This window comes from Sciurus carolinensis, chromosome 2 (assembly GCF_902686445.1).
Source record: "Sciurus carolinensis chromosome 2, mSciCar1.2, whole genome shotgun sequence".
Taxonomy (NCBI): Eukaryota; Metazoa; Chordata; class Mammalia; order Rodentia; family Sciuridae; genus Sciurus; species Sciurus carolinensis.
The window spans coordinates 107,783,647-107,799,017 of record NC_062214.1 but is presented as its reverse complement, the minus strand read 5'-3'; positions in this window follow the sequence as shown (position 1 = coordinate 107,799,017).

Here is a 15,371-nt window from a genome sequence, read left to right as displayed (position 1 = left end):
AAGGCTTTAAGGTAGCTAGACAATGAAAGGCATTATCATTAGTTATATTTTCATAAAAAGTAAAACACTTGACTCCACTGCATAGTTATGGATTATGGTCACCACTATCCTGGATTTGCTGCAAAACCTTTAAGCTGCCTGGCTGCCCCATGCTGCAGTGGACCACTGTCCATGGCATTGTTGAGCACTCAGATTTGGCTGGTTTTGCATTAGAGTACTGACTGAGCACAGTGGTGCTTAACAAAGGCTTAGAAAGGATGGGGGGAAGTGCTCCAATCAGTCATGTAACAATCATACACACAAAAATTCACTTACTAGTTAATTTACTAAGTGCTTAATAAATGTCATCACTGGATATTACTTGACTATATCCTCACAAAAAACCCTATAGTGTGTCTTACAGTCATAAAGTCATAGCCACAAACCTCTGCTCATCTAGTCCCCCACAAACTAAGGGGCCCTCACATATAGTACTGACCAGCAGGAAAGACTGAACCACCTGCTTATTGGCTAGAGTGGCCTGTAGAGGCTCTGGTTTCCTAAGAAGTTACCTGAAGGGGCTGCTTTAGTGTCTGGAGTGTAGTGAAGCTCAACCATTGAGAGATGAGACAGAAAGAAACTGGTTCCGCTCACTCTTCTTCCTGTGTGATGGATGTTCTGAGAGGCAATAGCTTCACAGGTATCTGGAGATACCCTGAAAGATGGAGCAACCAGCCCTGTTTGCATCAAAGCTATGGCCATCTGGGTAGCACATTGTGCTTGTTTCCACTTGTTCCATACCTCATTTTCCTTTTTCCCTCACACTTTCTTCCCTGGAATTTCACCAATCAATAAATCATTGATAATAAAAAAGTGCATACTTTCCAAACTTTGTTTTCTTGGGACCCTAACATAAAAAAAATGATGGTACTGGGAGTGGTCTTTATGAGCCGTACCTCAAAATGGGATTTTGGAGTTGAAAAGCTCAGCCCCTCCAAAGGCAATAGGAACTGTTTTCTTGTTGATAAGTGGAGTAGTAAAAATCCCTGTGTTATGGTTTGGATGTGAGGTGTCCCCCAAAAGCTTACATGTGAGAAAATGCAAGAAGGTTTGGAGGAGAAATGATTGGGTTATAGCCATAACATAATCAATGAATTAGTCCCCTGATAGGAATTAACTGAGTGGTAACTGAAGTGGTAGGGTGTGGTTGGAGGAGTTGGGAATTGGGGCATGACTTTGGGGTATATATTTGTATCTTGCCAGTGGAGTCTGATTTCTGATCATCATGTGACCTGCTTCCCTCTGCCACACTCTTCTGCCATGATGTTCAGCCTCACCTCAAGCTCTGTGGAATGGAGCCAGCCTTCTATGGACTAAGACCTCTGAAACCGTTATCTCTTAAGTGAACTTTCCCTCCTCTGTAATTGCACTGGTCAGGTCCTTTAGTCACAGCAGCGAAAAAGCTGACTAAAACACCCTGCCATGCAGGGATGTGTGTATCACAATTAATACAGTTTTTACCTACGGCTGATTGAGATGATGAGCAGGTGGAAGATAAGGTGTTGGGAAGCCAGGCAGGTGTTGTAGTAGATGGCAGGGGAACAATGATAACTATAAAGATTGGAGAAAAGACTAGATGCTTTTGATAGCATTGGAAGCCTTGCAAAAAGAAATGATAGTTCAAAACAGCTAATTGCCAATTTAGGAACACTATGAAAAGCTCAAGGGATTCTATATCAGTCATAAAGGAGATGCTCATCTCTTGCAGCAGTAGGCTAGACACTATTGAATATTCAGTTCAGGATCCAGGGAGGCAGAACTGAAAAGAAGATTGAATGCAGAGCTTCAACAGGTCTCCCATGTCAAAGACTATTTATGGACAGAAATAAATGAGTCCTTAAGACCTGGACAAAAAAATTGTGGTGGGTATAACTCAGAATTTTGAGCTCCCCAAATCTTCCTGGCCAGCAGAAGCAGCTCTTATTCTCTTGACAGAGGAAAATAGCTTCCCCTGGAATAGGGTCATTGCAAGATGACCCCTGTTTTTCTTAAGATATGTCTCCATTACCTTTTTTTTTCTTTTTTCTTTTTTTAATGCCTCCAGTTTAATAGCCAATATCAGAGATCAGTACAGCCTGAGCAGGGAAGTACAGTTTCTTGTCCAGAAGAGATAGCCTTTGTTTCAAGGGATTATAGGACCTGGAGAATATATGGGAATCAGGATAATATAGGCAGAGACAGATCTTGAAGACTGGGGAAAGGGCTGTGCCTAATCTAAGGCTTCATAGGAGAGAATTCAAGAGATGAGTTCTTATTCATCTCAAATTCTCAATAAAAATTTTCATGAATTCTTATTCAATGTTCTGGAGAATGGTAAATGTGAGGTCATTTTAATTAGTTTGTTGTGATGGTTCCTTGAAGCTTGGATAGAAGGTTGAAATACCCAGAGATATTTTGACATTGTATCAAGGAAGAGATAAAAATGAGAATATTACAAAAGTGAGAATATTAGGAAGGACTTACTATGTAAGGCCTGACAACCTATCTCCTTGACTATATGCTCCAGGAGACCCAAAGAACTTCCTTTTACCAAGGAATAAAGAATATGTTGATGAATGGAGTCTTGGCATCTTTTTCTTCTAGAAGTCAGGACCAACAGTGAAGGATGCTGCCATAGAACTGAGATCTCTAATATCAAGAGGGATTATGAGACTCCTGAATAGCAGAGGGCAGGTCACAGCATGTGATTAACAAAGCAAAGGTATATGTAATTGTAATGGTAGGTATAGCAAGGCCAGAGTGACAAAATGACTTGATCTGCAAGGATTTTTACAGTGGTTGATAGATTAGGATACTCCTAGGGTTTATATAGATAGGCAGACATTTGCAGCATTTCTTGAGTTGGAAATAAACAAATGCAAGCATTGGTAAGAGCAAGGCTGACATCAACTACAGTTATCTCTCACATAGTTTCCAAGTTGAGGTCAATTTGAAAAATCAGAGCCTGCTAACATAAGGGGAGGGTGTCTCCCTTTGAGAAGGAAACTCCAACACTACCATAGGATATGTATTGAATATTCCTGTAATCCCTCCCTAAAAAGACTACTGACTTTTCCCAAGATAACTGTACTGTGTAAAGAAAAATACCTAGATGTTTTGAGAACAAAATTAGGAACCCTGAAATGTCATTATATCATGCATAGATTGGGTGTTTACAGAGTCCAAGTGATGGATGGAACCTGGTGGAAGATTACAACACAATGTGTCCATGGTTGTGCAAACTCTCACCCCTGAGTTTATTCTTCTGGTCCCTGAAGATGTAGTGGAGGCGGATAGCCTTAAAGTTGGAAAAATCCTCATTTTTGTTTTCTGACCATTAAATATACTTCCTTATGGCAGGAAAAACCAAATAGATGCCTGCAAGCTACCCCACTCCTGGCCTATCTAACAAATCAGAAGTATTACCAAGAGGAATGTATTACTAAGAGGAATTGCAGAAAATACCATAAACATCAAAGAAAGTGTCCATTGAATCATATTTCCATTCAATTTGCTTACTTAAACAGACAAAATAAAATAAAAACACACAAATCAATAGTGGAAAGCTACCGAAAACCCTGGATGCTTTTGACATATTTGCTTCTGAGACCTTACTTCTTCTTTTTGGTTTTAATTGCTAAAAACTACAGTTTTGTAATGACAGACATAGAAATTGGAATCCACAGTTTTTACAGTCAATTACTGCTGTAGTTCTCTGTAACTTTATGTCTTAGCCAGAATTATTTAGAAAACAAAGTCTGAGGCAAATGTTTATGTAGTCATGGCAGAGCCTTGCTAGGGAAGCAAGGGAAAAACAGGCATGGCCGGAAGGAAAGCAAACAAAACCAAGGAGTGCTGGACCCAGCGTATGCGCACTTACCAGTCTTTTTTTTTTTTTTATTGTAAACAAATGGATACATGTTGTTTCTCTGTTTGTACATGGTGTAAAGGCATACCATTTGTGTAATCATAAATTTACATAGGGTAATGTTGTTTGATTCATTCTGTTATTTTTTTTCCCTCCCCCCACCCCTCCCACCCCTCCCCTCCCTCTATACAGTCCTTCCTTCCTCCATTCTTGCCCCCCTCCCTAACCCTAACTCTAACCCTAACACTAACCCCTCCCACCCCCCATTATGTGTCATCATCCACTTATTAGCGATATCATTCGTCCTTTGGTTTTTTGAGATTGGCTTATCTCACTTAGCATGATATTCTCCAGTTTCATCCATTTGCCTGCAAATGCCATAATTTTATCATTCTTTATGGCGGAGTAATATTCCATTGTATATATATACCACATTTTCTTTATCCATTCATCAATTGAAGGACATCTAGGTTGGTTCCACAATCTGGCTATTGTGAACTGAGCAGCTATGAACATTGATGTGGCTGTATCTCTGTAATATGCTGATTTTAAGTCCTTTGGGTATAGGCCAAGGAGTGGGATAGCTGGGTCAAATGGTGGTTCCATTCCAAGTTTTCTAAGAAGTCTCCACACTGCTTTCCAGAGTGGCTGCACTAATTTGCAGCCCCACCAGCAATGTATGAGTGTACCTTTCTCCCCACATCCTCGCCAACACCTGTTGTTGCTTGTATTCTTGATAATCGCCATTCTAATTGGGGTGAGATGGAATCTTAGGGTGGTTTTGATTTGCATTTCTCTTATTACTAGAGACGTTGAACATTTTTCCATATGTTTGTTGATTGCTTGTACATCTTCTTCTGTGAAGTGTCTATTCATTTCATCTGATGACTCTGCAGCATGACCCTTCTTCACACAACCCATTCCTTCCTGAAATTCATTTCTATATTTCCATTACTCCAGTCTATCTTTTTTTCTCTCACCTCTCTGGCTGCCTGTTTTCTGCTCACTTCAGTAGTTTTTCTTTCTCCACTTGCCCCTTGTATGTGAGTATTTTCAAGGATTTTGTTCATGGCCTGTCTCACTCCCTTATTTATGTCTTGATTCACGAAGCAACTCTGTAGGCTCATATTGTTCTCCTAGCTTCAGATTGCCAACATTTCCACCTACATGTTTCAGTGATATCTCAAACTGATTTTTGTGTCCCAAATCAAACTCAGATTGATATACCTTTGTCTGCTTTGTCAGCTCTTAGTTATGTTCTGGGTATAGAAAGACAAATAACTTCACAATTCCTCCCCAGACATGTTCCTCCTCCTGCATTTCCTATGTTCTATAAATATTGTCAGCACTCCTAGTCACCCTGGAAAAATCCTTTTGATTGTTCCACATTTCTGTTTTCTCCCCATTCCATTGATTCCTTCCTCCTCTCCTTATCTTTTCTCCCTTGCTGCCTAACTGGCATCTCTAACACTACTGCAACAAGCAGGATCTTTCTGAAAACAAACCTGGTTATGTCGATGCCTTGCTTTAAAGTTTTCAATAACTCCCCATCTCCCACAGGATAACTGATCTCCTGACCTTGGCAGATAAGGCTCATTATGACATGGCATTTGTATATCTTTCCAGGATTTCCTTTTACCATCTTCATGTTCACCCTGCTTTCTAAAAACATCACATGAAGACTTGGTGTTCAGAACGCTAGTCTCTCAAGCTTCAGAGTCTGCAGCTTTCTCCCATTCTCCTCCTATGTGTCCTCTTAGCAGACTTTTGCTCCTTTTTGACCCCTGCTTCTCAACCTGAAGCAATCACAGCTTCAGACACAACTTACTTGGAGTTCTGGTTCTATTTCTTTAATCCAGGGGAGTGTGGGGTAGCAGCAAGTGGCCCACATTTTAGTCAGAGGCCTGAGATTTTAAACTCCAACTCTGCCACCTGCTGGTGGCATTGTTTTCCTCAATTAGAAAAGAGCATTAATAACACCTGCCTGGCAGGGTGTCTGTGAGGATGAGTAATATCCCACCCATGCAGCACCTGGTAAAAGGTGCAAAAGAAAGGATAACTTGTTTTGCCTGTTATGAAATTCAGTTAGACATGCAAACATCATCTCAAAGTCAATTTTTCTTTTCCTAAAGCAATTCTTCCTCTTGACTTCTCTCTTTCCATTAGTACCTGTCATTCTCTCATTCATCTGACCTGAAAATCTGTCATATTGGATTCTTCCTGGTTCCTTATATTCCCATATTACATCAGCTACTCGATTGTGTCCTTTTTCTTTCCTTCTGTCACCAGCCTTGTCTTATATTTCAGAATTTCCTTTCTGGATAACTGCCATTGTCTTTTGGCTGATCTCAAATACCACTTTACCAGTGTTACTCCTTTGTGCCAAAATCCTGCATGAGTCTATATTAACGGTGGAATAAAGTCTAAATTACTTAGCATACATTAAAACTCTCCACTATCTGGCCCTACAGTTGTGGATTTAACAAATAAAAAACACAGGATGCCCACTTAATTTTGAATTTTAAGTGAACAAATTTTTTTGTTTAATATAAGTATGTTGCATGCAGTATTTGGGACATACTTAAAATGATAAATTATTTGCTGTTTATCTGAAATTTAAATTTAACTGGGCAAACATGCCTATTTCATCTGGCAAACCCATTTGGTCTTGATTTCTCTCTGATCCTATAACTCCACACTCTATGAGTTTTGGCTGTTCATGGTCTGTCCTCAAGTCTTATGTTGCTCATTCTTCATATTTTAGCATCAGGTGCCCAAGAAGAAAAACGTAACTTTTGGAATGAGAAAGAAGTGAGTTTGAACCTCAGTTCTCTTGCTGACCACTTTACGATGTGGGCAAACAATGTGACTCCTGTAACTTCAGTTTTCTTCTCTATATATGTAAAATAAAAGAGACAGGGCTGGGGGATATAGCTCAGTTGCTAGAGTGCTTGCCTCACAAGCACAAGGACCTGGGTTCAATCCCCAGCACCACACACACACAAAAAGAGACATATGAAAGTGATTGTGAGGATCATATGTGTTATGCAAAACCGAGGACAATGGAGGTCTATTCAGCTGGGAGTTTATTGTTGTTACTGCTAGGATTTCTGTAAAAGCAGGCCTGTGTCCATCAACTCTTTGGACTCTCCATTGTGCTGTTGATCATAATTTGCCAAGAGACAACGTGAAAGTCAGAGAGACTGGGGTAGAGTCATGGGGCAGTGATCTCTCCTTTGCCTTCCTATGTCAGGTTTCTAGTTCCTTCTGGCAGCAGGAATGAAAAAAGGGGAGGATCCAAGGAGAAGGGCCCAGGGAGTTTGCCTGTACTGGTCCAGGGTTCCTCTACCCACAAACCCCTCTCTCTTTACCTTACTCACTCTCAAGCAGTATACCATCACTCTCCTTATTTGTTTATGGTCAAACATCTTACAAAAAGTGGTCACACTTGCTGCTTTCATGTCTGCATGTGAAGCTCAGTTTATACCCTAGGAAATCTTTCAAATAGTGCTTTCAACCCTCTTTAGTAACCTCCTGTAGTGAGGTACATATTGGGGAAGGGACATTGAGCCCTGCAGATACCCTGCAGATACCATTGAGCCTCCACTCCAGTGTTATCTGTTACTGAAACCAAGTGTGTGGCTCTTACCATGGGTGTCAATGTTCTTGCTGCTAATGCTGCTTCTCTATGCCTGCATATGCTGACAGGTCTCAGGCAAAAAGCTGTATGCCAGGTCCAGGACAGATCTTCTTCCCCTTCCTGTGAGCACATTTGGATCAGGTCTTATTTTTTCTTTTTAAAAATTGTGAGGAAAGTGATACCCAGAGATGTTAAGACAATTACTTATGATTGCCCTGCTAAGATGTGGTGCAGTCAGGACTTAAACACTCTCTGGCTCCGTAGCTTGTGCCCTGCATCTCAATCAGGGAAGCATCCGAGGCTCCACACTAGGTGGTAGTTTCCACTCTCTTCTCCTACTAGGCCCCTGTGTCCTCCTCATGGCTGGTTGGTGCTCTGACCCCTGGTGCCTTCATTCTTCTATCCTTGTCCTTGCTACTTCCTCAGTCTGGAAAAACCCTTTCCTAGTCCCCATGAGTCGAAAGCTTACTTAGCCCAAATGTAAATGATTACATTAGTTAGAACTGTAGAAGACTCAGGAGGGACCATGTTGAAGCTAACAGTGTGGAATTGGGTTGGGGGAGACAAGCACCTGTGAGTTTGCACAGAGTAATCATGGACCTACTTGCCGGATTCTATAATGTTAAAAAAAGGATGTATATATGCTGCAACCAGCATGGTTGCTAATTCAGAAACTGGCAAGTGGTGAACGGGGATGAAGAAAAGATAAACAGACACATATAGAGAGAAAAAGTTGGGGCCAGGTGGGTAGTCAAACTCTGATGGAGTTTGATTGACCCAGAGCTAGCTCAGCACATTTATTATGTAGGTCGCGACAAGTGGGACCAAACTTTTGGGTCCGGCAAGGGGCGAAGCGGGATTGGAAAATAAAGATTGAAGATTTTGAAGATTAAGCTGGGATCAGGTGGAGCCTCCTCTCTGATGGAGATGCAGGTCTTAAGAATTATGCCAGCAATCTTTATTTATATATGTCTCATTATCAGGTTAAAGACTAGGCAATCATTATTCTTTGTGTTCAGAAAAGTTACAGAAACTAAGACATCCTATGTAGCTTTCTACAGTTATAATCCATAGTTGCAAATTGCAATGTTAGGAACTTTGTGTAGCTCTCAAAAAAGTCCATTGTTTAAAGTTACTGTAAGGTGGGCAGGAATGGGAGAAGCGGAGCTGGTGAAACATTGTGATTGTCTAGCATAAGAATTGCTTCCTTCCTGGGAGCTGTGTGCCTGAGATCAAGGTTAGAACTGATAGGGCTCTTGCACAGAGCCTCCTCATGCAGGGCTACAGGAGCTAGGCATCCTGTGCCCTTGCTGAGAAACATTCCCAGGAACTGGGCATGCTACAGCCATGAGGGCATCAGAGACCCCCGATTTCAGTAACTGCTCCCCCATCCTCCGTCACTGCTCTCAACAGGCTTTATCATCAAAAGGTTATTTGTGAGAAAGTTTCAGAAAAGCAGACAGACTTGAAGGTCACAGTGAAACTTGCAAGACATTGAGGTCAACTTGTTATTCCCAGAATTCTCTATCCGGGGAGTTGGTGCCTGAGCTCAAGGTTCTGACTTATATAGCTGTGTGCCTTTGCATATAGCCTCCTCTGACTGGACATCACTATAGCAACTGGGCCATCTTGACCTGCACCTTTGTACAGGATGTTCCCAGCACAAGCACAGCCATGAGGTAATCAGAAACCATGGTTCAAATCTCCATATATATACTCACACACATACACACACATACATACACACATGTATGTATAATTACACACACGCGTGTGTGTGTATACATATGTGTGTATATACATGGGTCATCAAGAGACAGTTTTGGGGCACTTATAGAAGGATTACATAAAACTCTGATAAACTATTAGAACTTGCTACTAGAAGATTAATAACTAACATTATTGAACACTTACTGATACCAAACCAATCCTGGGGCATAAAATGAGGAGTCTAATTGGAATGATAAGTGATTGAGTATTATAACACATGAACTGGACTTCGGTACTATGAGAGTGCTGACATGGGTCTGGCTGAAGACATCGGGGAATGAGTTATAGGTGACACTTGCTCCTCTGTTGAAGAAAGAAGAGGTATTTCTCAGGAGGGATAGTGAGAAAGTTTTCTAGGCAGATAGAGCAGCAGTGTAAAGGCATGTAACATGGTATGAAGTGTTTGAACTTGATCTTGCTAGAGTAACAGTGGGTGTGCATCTGTGCAAGTTGTATGTATCTGTATGTGTGTGTGTGTGTGTATGAATGATACTCATGAAGTGCAGGTGGATGCAGAATATACTAGGAAATACAGCTGAAAGGTCACTGAAGGTCATATCATGAGGTTTTGATGTGACTTGTTAAAGAGTTTAACTTTTATCTTCTGTAATTTTGAGTAACTGCATCATCAAATTTCCTTTTTTGCCAAGATAACTTTGGTTGCAACATAGAGGGCGAATTAGAAATGCTCAAGTCTAGAGGTTGAGATTCTATCGAGAAGGCTGCTGCAGCAGTTCAGGGGAGAAATGATTAGTTTAGTAGGTGCTGTGGTGCCCCACCCAGATCTCCTTCTACCTCCCTGGAGCCCCCTTGAGCTCTCCTTTATGGGCTGCCTGGTACCATTTCATCTGACACATTCACCTACACCAACTCCTTGGAGACAGTTGACACTGGTTTATCTGCTACCTTTCTGATGGATTTCCTTCCCTGACTTTCACCCCAGACTATTCATCCCACTTCCATTTAAGAAGCATATCTGTAGACAAGAATGGTAAAGCATAAACGGGGTTTTGGTGATTCGAGACCCCTCACTTTCAGATTGGAAAACTAAGGCTCAGAAAGGCAGAAGTGACATGTTGAGACCTCAGGAAGCACCAGATTCTGTGCATATCTTACACGCACAATAATCTTCAAAAACCTAAGTTGCAGGTACTATTCCTATCTCCTTTTACAATGAGGAGGCAGGCTAAGGGCAATAAACATGCTAAGAATTGGTGGAGCTAGGATTTGATCCCAGGAGGTGTGACTTCAAAACTTACCCACTTAAACCAATTGAGTAAAAAAAATTACTAGACTGATTCAGGGTAATTTTTTTTCTTCTTTAAACACACAGTTCCCATTTCTCAAGTCTTAGGCTCTATATTTTTTTGGAAATTCAGTTCTATACCATATACAAATGACACACAAATTTATTTCTCTGTCTCCAGCTTATTCCTTCTGTTTGATCCTATAGAGCATTTTAATTAAAAAAAATTATATTTGGACATCTCTGTTAAATTAGGAAGGAGTTAGGAATGCTGCTTTTATAGCTCCAACTGTACCAGTAGGTTGTCAAATTGGCATTAGGTAAGGGTGGGAAGAATTTGGGCATAGAGTTGGAAATGACTAGCATAGCAATTACTGGCACATTTGGATTTAATCTGCGGTATTTCCTTCTACTCAAGGACCCCCAAACGTTAGGAGTGATGTAGGCAACCTTTAAAACCACAAAGAATCATCTTATACTACAGGTACTAACTTCTACTTAAAGTGAGTATCTTTTTTTCCTTATTTTTTTTAGTTTATTTTTATTGTAAACAAATGGGATACATGTTGTTTCTGTTTGTAGATGGAGTAACAGCATACCATTTGCATAATCATACATTTACATAGGGTAATGATGTTTGATTCATTCTGCTATTTTTTCCTTCCCCCCACCCCCCCACCTCTCTTTCCCTCTATACAGTCCCTCCTTCCTCTATTCTTGCCACCCTCCCACCCCCCATTATGTGTCATCATCCGCTTAGCAGTGAGATCATTCGTCTTTGGGATTTTTGAGATTGGCTTATCTCACTTAGCATGATATTCTCCAATTTCATCCATTTGCTTGCAAATGCCATAATTTTATCATTCTTTATAGCTGAGTAATATTCCATTGTATATATATATACCACAGTTTCTTTATCCATTCATCAATTGAAGGACATCTAGGTTGGTTCCACAGTCCGGCTATTGTGAATTGAGCAGCTATGAACATTGATGTGGCTGTATCTCTGTAGTATGCTGATTTTAAGTCCTTTGGGTATAGGCCAAGGAGTGGGATAGCTGGGTCAAATGGTGGGTCCATTCCGAGTTTTCTAAGGAATCTTCACACTGCTTTCCAGAGTGGCTGCACTAATTTGCAGCCCCACCAGCAATGTATGAGTGTACCTTTCTCCCCACATCCTCACCAACACCTATTGTTGCTTGTATTCTTGATAATTGCCATTCTAATTGGGGTGAGATGGAATCTTAGGGTAGTTTTGATTTGCATTTCTCTTATTACTAAAGATGTTGAACATTTTTTCATATATTTATTGATTGCTTGTAGATCTTCTTTTGTGAAGCGTCTGTTCATATCCTTAGCCCATTTGTTGAATGGGTTATTTGTATTCTTGGTGTAGAGTTTTTTGAGTTCTTTATATATTCTGGAAATTAGTGCTCTATCTGAAGTATGAGTGGCAAAGGTATTCTCCCACTCTGTAGGCTCTCTCTTCGCATTGCTGATAGTTTCCTTTGCTGAGAGAAAGATATTTAGTTTGAATCTATCCCAGTTATTGATTCTTGCTTTTATTTCTTGTGCTATGGGAGTCCTGTTAAGGAAGTCTGATCCTAAGCCAACAAGTTGAAGATTTGGACCTACTTTTTCTTCTATAAGATGCAGGGTCTCTGGTCTGATTTCAAGGTCCTTGATCCATTGTGAGTTGATTTTTGTGCAGGGTGAGAGATAGGGGTTTAGTTTCATTCTGTTGCATATGGATTTACAGTTTTCCCAGCACCATTTGTTGAACAGGCTGTCTTTTCTCCATTGCGTATTTTTGGCCCCTTTGTCTAGTATGAGAAAATTGTATTTATTTGGGTTTGTGTCCATGTCCTCTATTCTGTACCATTGATCTACCTGTCTATTTTGGTGCCAATACCATGCCATTTTTGTTACTATTGCTTTGTAGTATGGTTGAAGTTCTGGTATTGCGATACCCCCTGTTTCATTCTTCCTGCTAAGGATTGCTTTAGCTATTCTGGGTTTCTTATTCTTCCAGTTTTCCTTATTTTTTATTTGTGCATTATAGTTGTACATAATCGTGAGATTTATTGTCACAAATTTGTACATGCACAAAATTAACAGTATAATTTGGTCAATATCACTCTCCAGATATCCCTCCCACTTTCCCCCTTCTTTATTCTACCGATCTCTTTTTGATTTTCATAGATTTCCCCCAATCTCTAGCTTCCTCATGAGAGAAAACATACCAGCCTTTACCTTCTGAGTTTGACTTATTTTGCTTAATATGATGTTCTCAAATTTCATCCATTTTCCTAAAAATAACATAATTTTATTTTTCTTTATGGCTAAATAAAACTTCATTCTTTAACCATTTATCCACTGATGGACACCTAGATTGGTTCCATAGTTTGGCTATTGTGAATTGTGCTGTTATAAACATGGGTATGCATGTATCACTATATGATGGTTTTAATTCTTCAGGATAAATACCAAGGAGAGGTGATTCCATGCCTGGTCTTTTGAGGAGCCTCTATGCTGATTTCCACAGTGGTTGTACTAAATTACAATCCCACAAGCAGTGTAAAAGTTCCTTTTTCTCCGCATTCTCTCCAGCACTTATTATTGTTTGTATTCTTGATGAGTGCCATTCTGACTGGAGATGAAATCTCAGTGTAGTATTGACTTACATTTCCCTAATTGCTCATAATGTTGAACATTTTTTCCCATATATTTTGTTGGCCACTTGTGTTTCTTCTTCTGAGGATTGTAGAGTGAATTTCTTGAACATGGAGTTGTCCATCTTCCATTACATTTTTTAGGCAAGCTCACTTGCTGTTGGGATGAGTGGTGCCATAATTTTTAGCACTTCATGAAAACTTGTAATAACCTGAAGCTCCTATTATATAAAATCTGTCCATTTTATATTATTTATTATCTTTTTATAATTTCAAGTTTTCTATGTGTGATTAGACAGTTTAGCTTCCCAAGAGCAACCCTAATCATGAAGTAGTCATTTAACATTTTAATTCCCTAAAACCGGAACAAAAACTTGATGCATGCATAGGTGGTATTCTCATTCCAAAGTTGATCTCAGGTTAATTTTTCTAAAATAATATATTTTTCGTTGTTTTAAATTATATAATCCATGATAAAAATTCAAACAAAAGAAGTACACTGGGTTCTTAAAAAATTCTTTTACCTTTACTCTTTCCTGAAATAATTACTAGGAATAATTTTGTTATTTTTTAAAAAATTTTTTTAGATGTTGACAGTTTTTTATTTTATTTTATTTTATTTTTTGCAGTGCTGGAGATTTGAACCCAGGGCCTTGGGCTTGTGAGGCAAGCACTCTACCAACTGAGCTATATCCCCAGCCCAGTCCTTTATTTTATTCATTTATTTATTTGTGGTGCTGAGAATCGAACCCAGTGCCTCACACATGCTAGGCAAGCTCTCTACCACCGGGCCACAACCCCAGTCCCTAATTTTGTTATATTCTAATTGTGTATACATTCACACAGGTGCAATGGATATATGTCTGTATCTTTATCTATCTACACTTTTTTTAAAAAAATGAGTGAGATATTTTATCAGCTAGAGTCCTAATTAGGAGACAGAAGCCACGCATTAAACAGGGAAATAAAGAATTAATCTATGGCAAGAGGAATGAACTGTTAGGTATAAAGAGTATTCTGAGAATACAGAAATAGCTGAAGTAGGGGCAGCCACTACCTCTGGGGCTGAGGTAGAGTATCCAGGAAAGGACACATTTTGAAGAGCCTTCCCACCACAGATAAGTAGATCTTATAGGAGACCTTGTGACTGCTGTTGACTGATGAAGTTTGTCAGTTGCTTCCCAAAGGGCTGATGAGCAGGAAACTGCAGGCCGAGGAACTGGGAAGAAAGATGCTCACAGAGTACCAACAAAACTCAAGTGGAAGACCCACACCCTGCCCTGCCCTGCCCTGGGGTGTTGTTGAGACTGGGGAGATGCCCAGTGGGATGTTGTTGAAGCTTGAAGATAGGCAAGTACCAGCGAGTAATTACCTCTCCTTTTTTTTTTTTTTTTTTTTTTTTTTTTGTGGTGCTAGGGATTAAACCCAGGGCCTGGTGCTTGCAAGGCAAGCACTCTACCAACTGAGCTATCTCCCCAGTCCCTACCTCTCCTTTCCTATCTTATTTGCATGAGATTCTGATTATTATTATTATCCAATTATGTACCCACTCTTGCCTTAATTAAAATACATTTAAAATCATAGAATCCGAAGTTGGAGGGACCTTAGTAATATAATACACACTCCTAATTAAATGTGGTTGAATGAGTACATTTATTTATCTCTGCTGCCTATCCAAAGTCCTCAAAGATGATAATATGTTCAAAATGCACAAACCCACAAGAACAAAAGACACTGGATAGGATGCTGACAGTGACCACATTTGCAAGTTGTAAAGCAGATAGAAGAGTGAAAACTGACTTGGCAGAGTAGTAACCGCTAACTGTTAGTGAGGGGAGGGCAGAGCAAACCAGTTCCCAGAACCCCATAAAAACTTAGGTGGGAGGTCCTAGGTGTCTCTGAGAGGGGAAAGTGACTGAGACAAGGAAAGTGAGGCATAGCTGAGCCCAGGGTACTGTACTGAAAGTGGGAGTTGAGTGGAAGTCAGTGTTAGATGTGATATCCCAGCTCCCTTCTCCAGCTCAGCTCTGAGAATGTCGGCAAGCAGGCCTACCCTCCTCAACCACAGGCGGCTGGAGTGGCCCTCTTGTGAAAACTTACCAGCTCAAGAGGGGAAACATTCCAATCTTAATAAGATCAACCCAGCCTCCTACACTG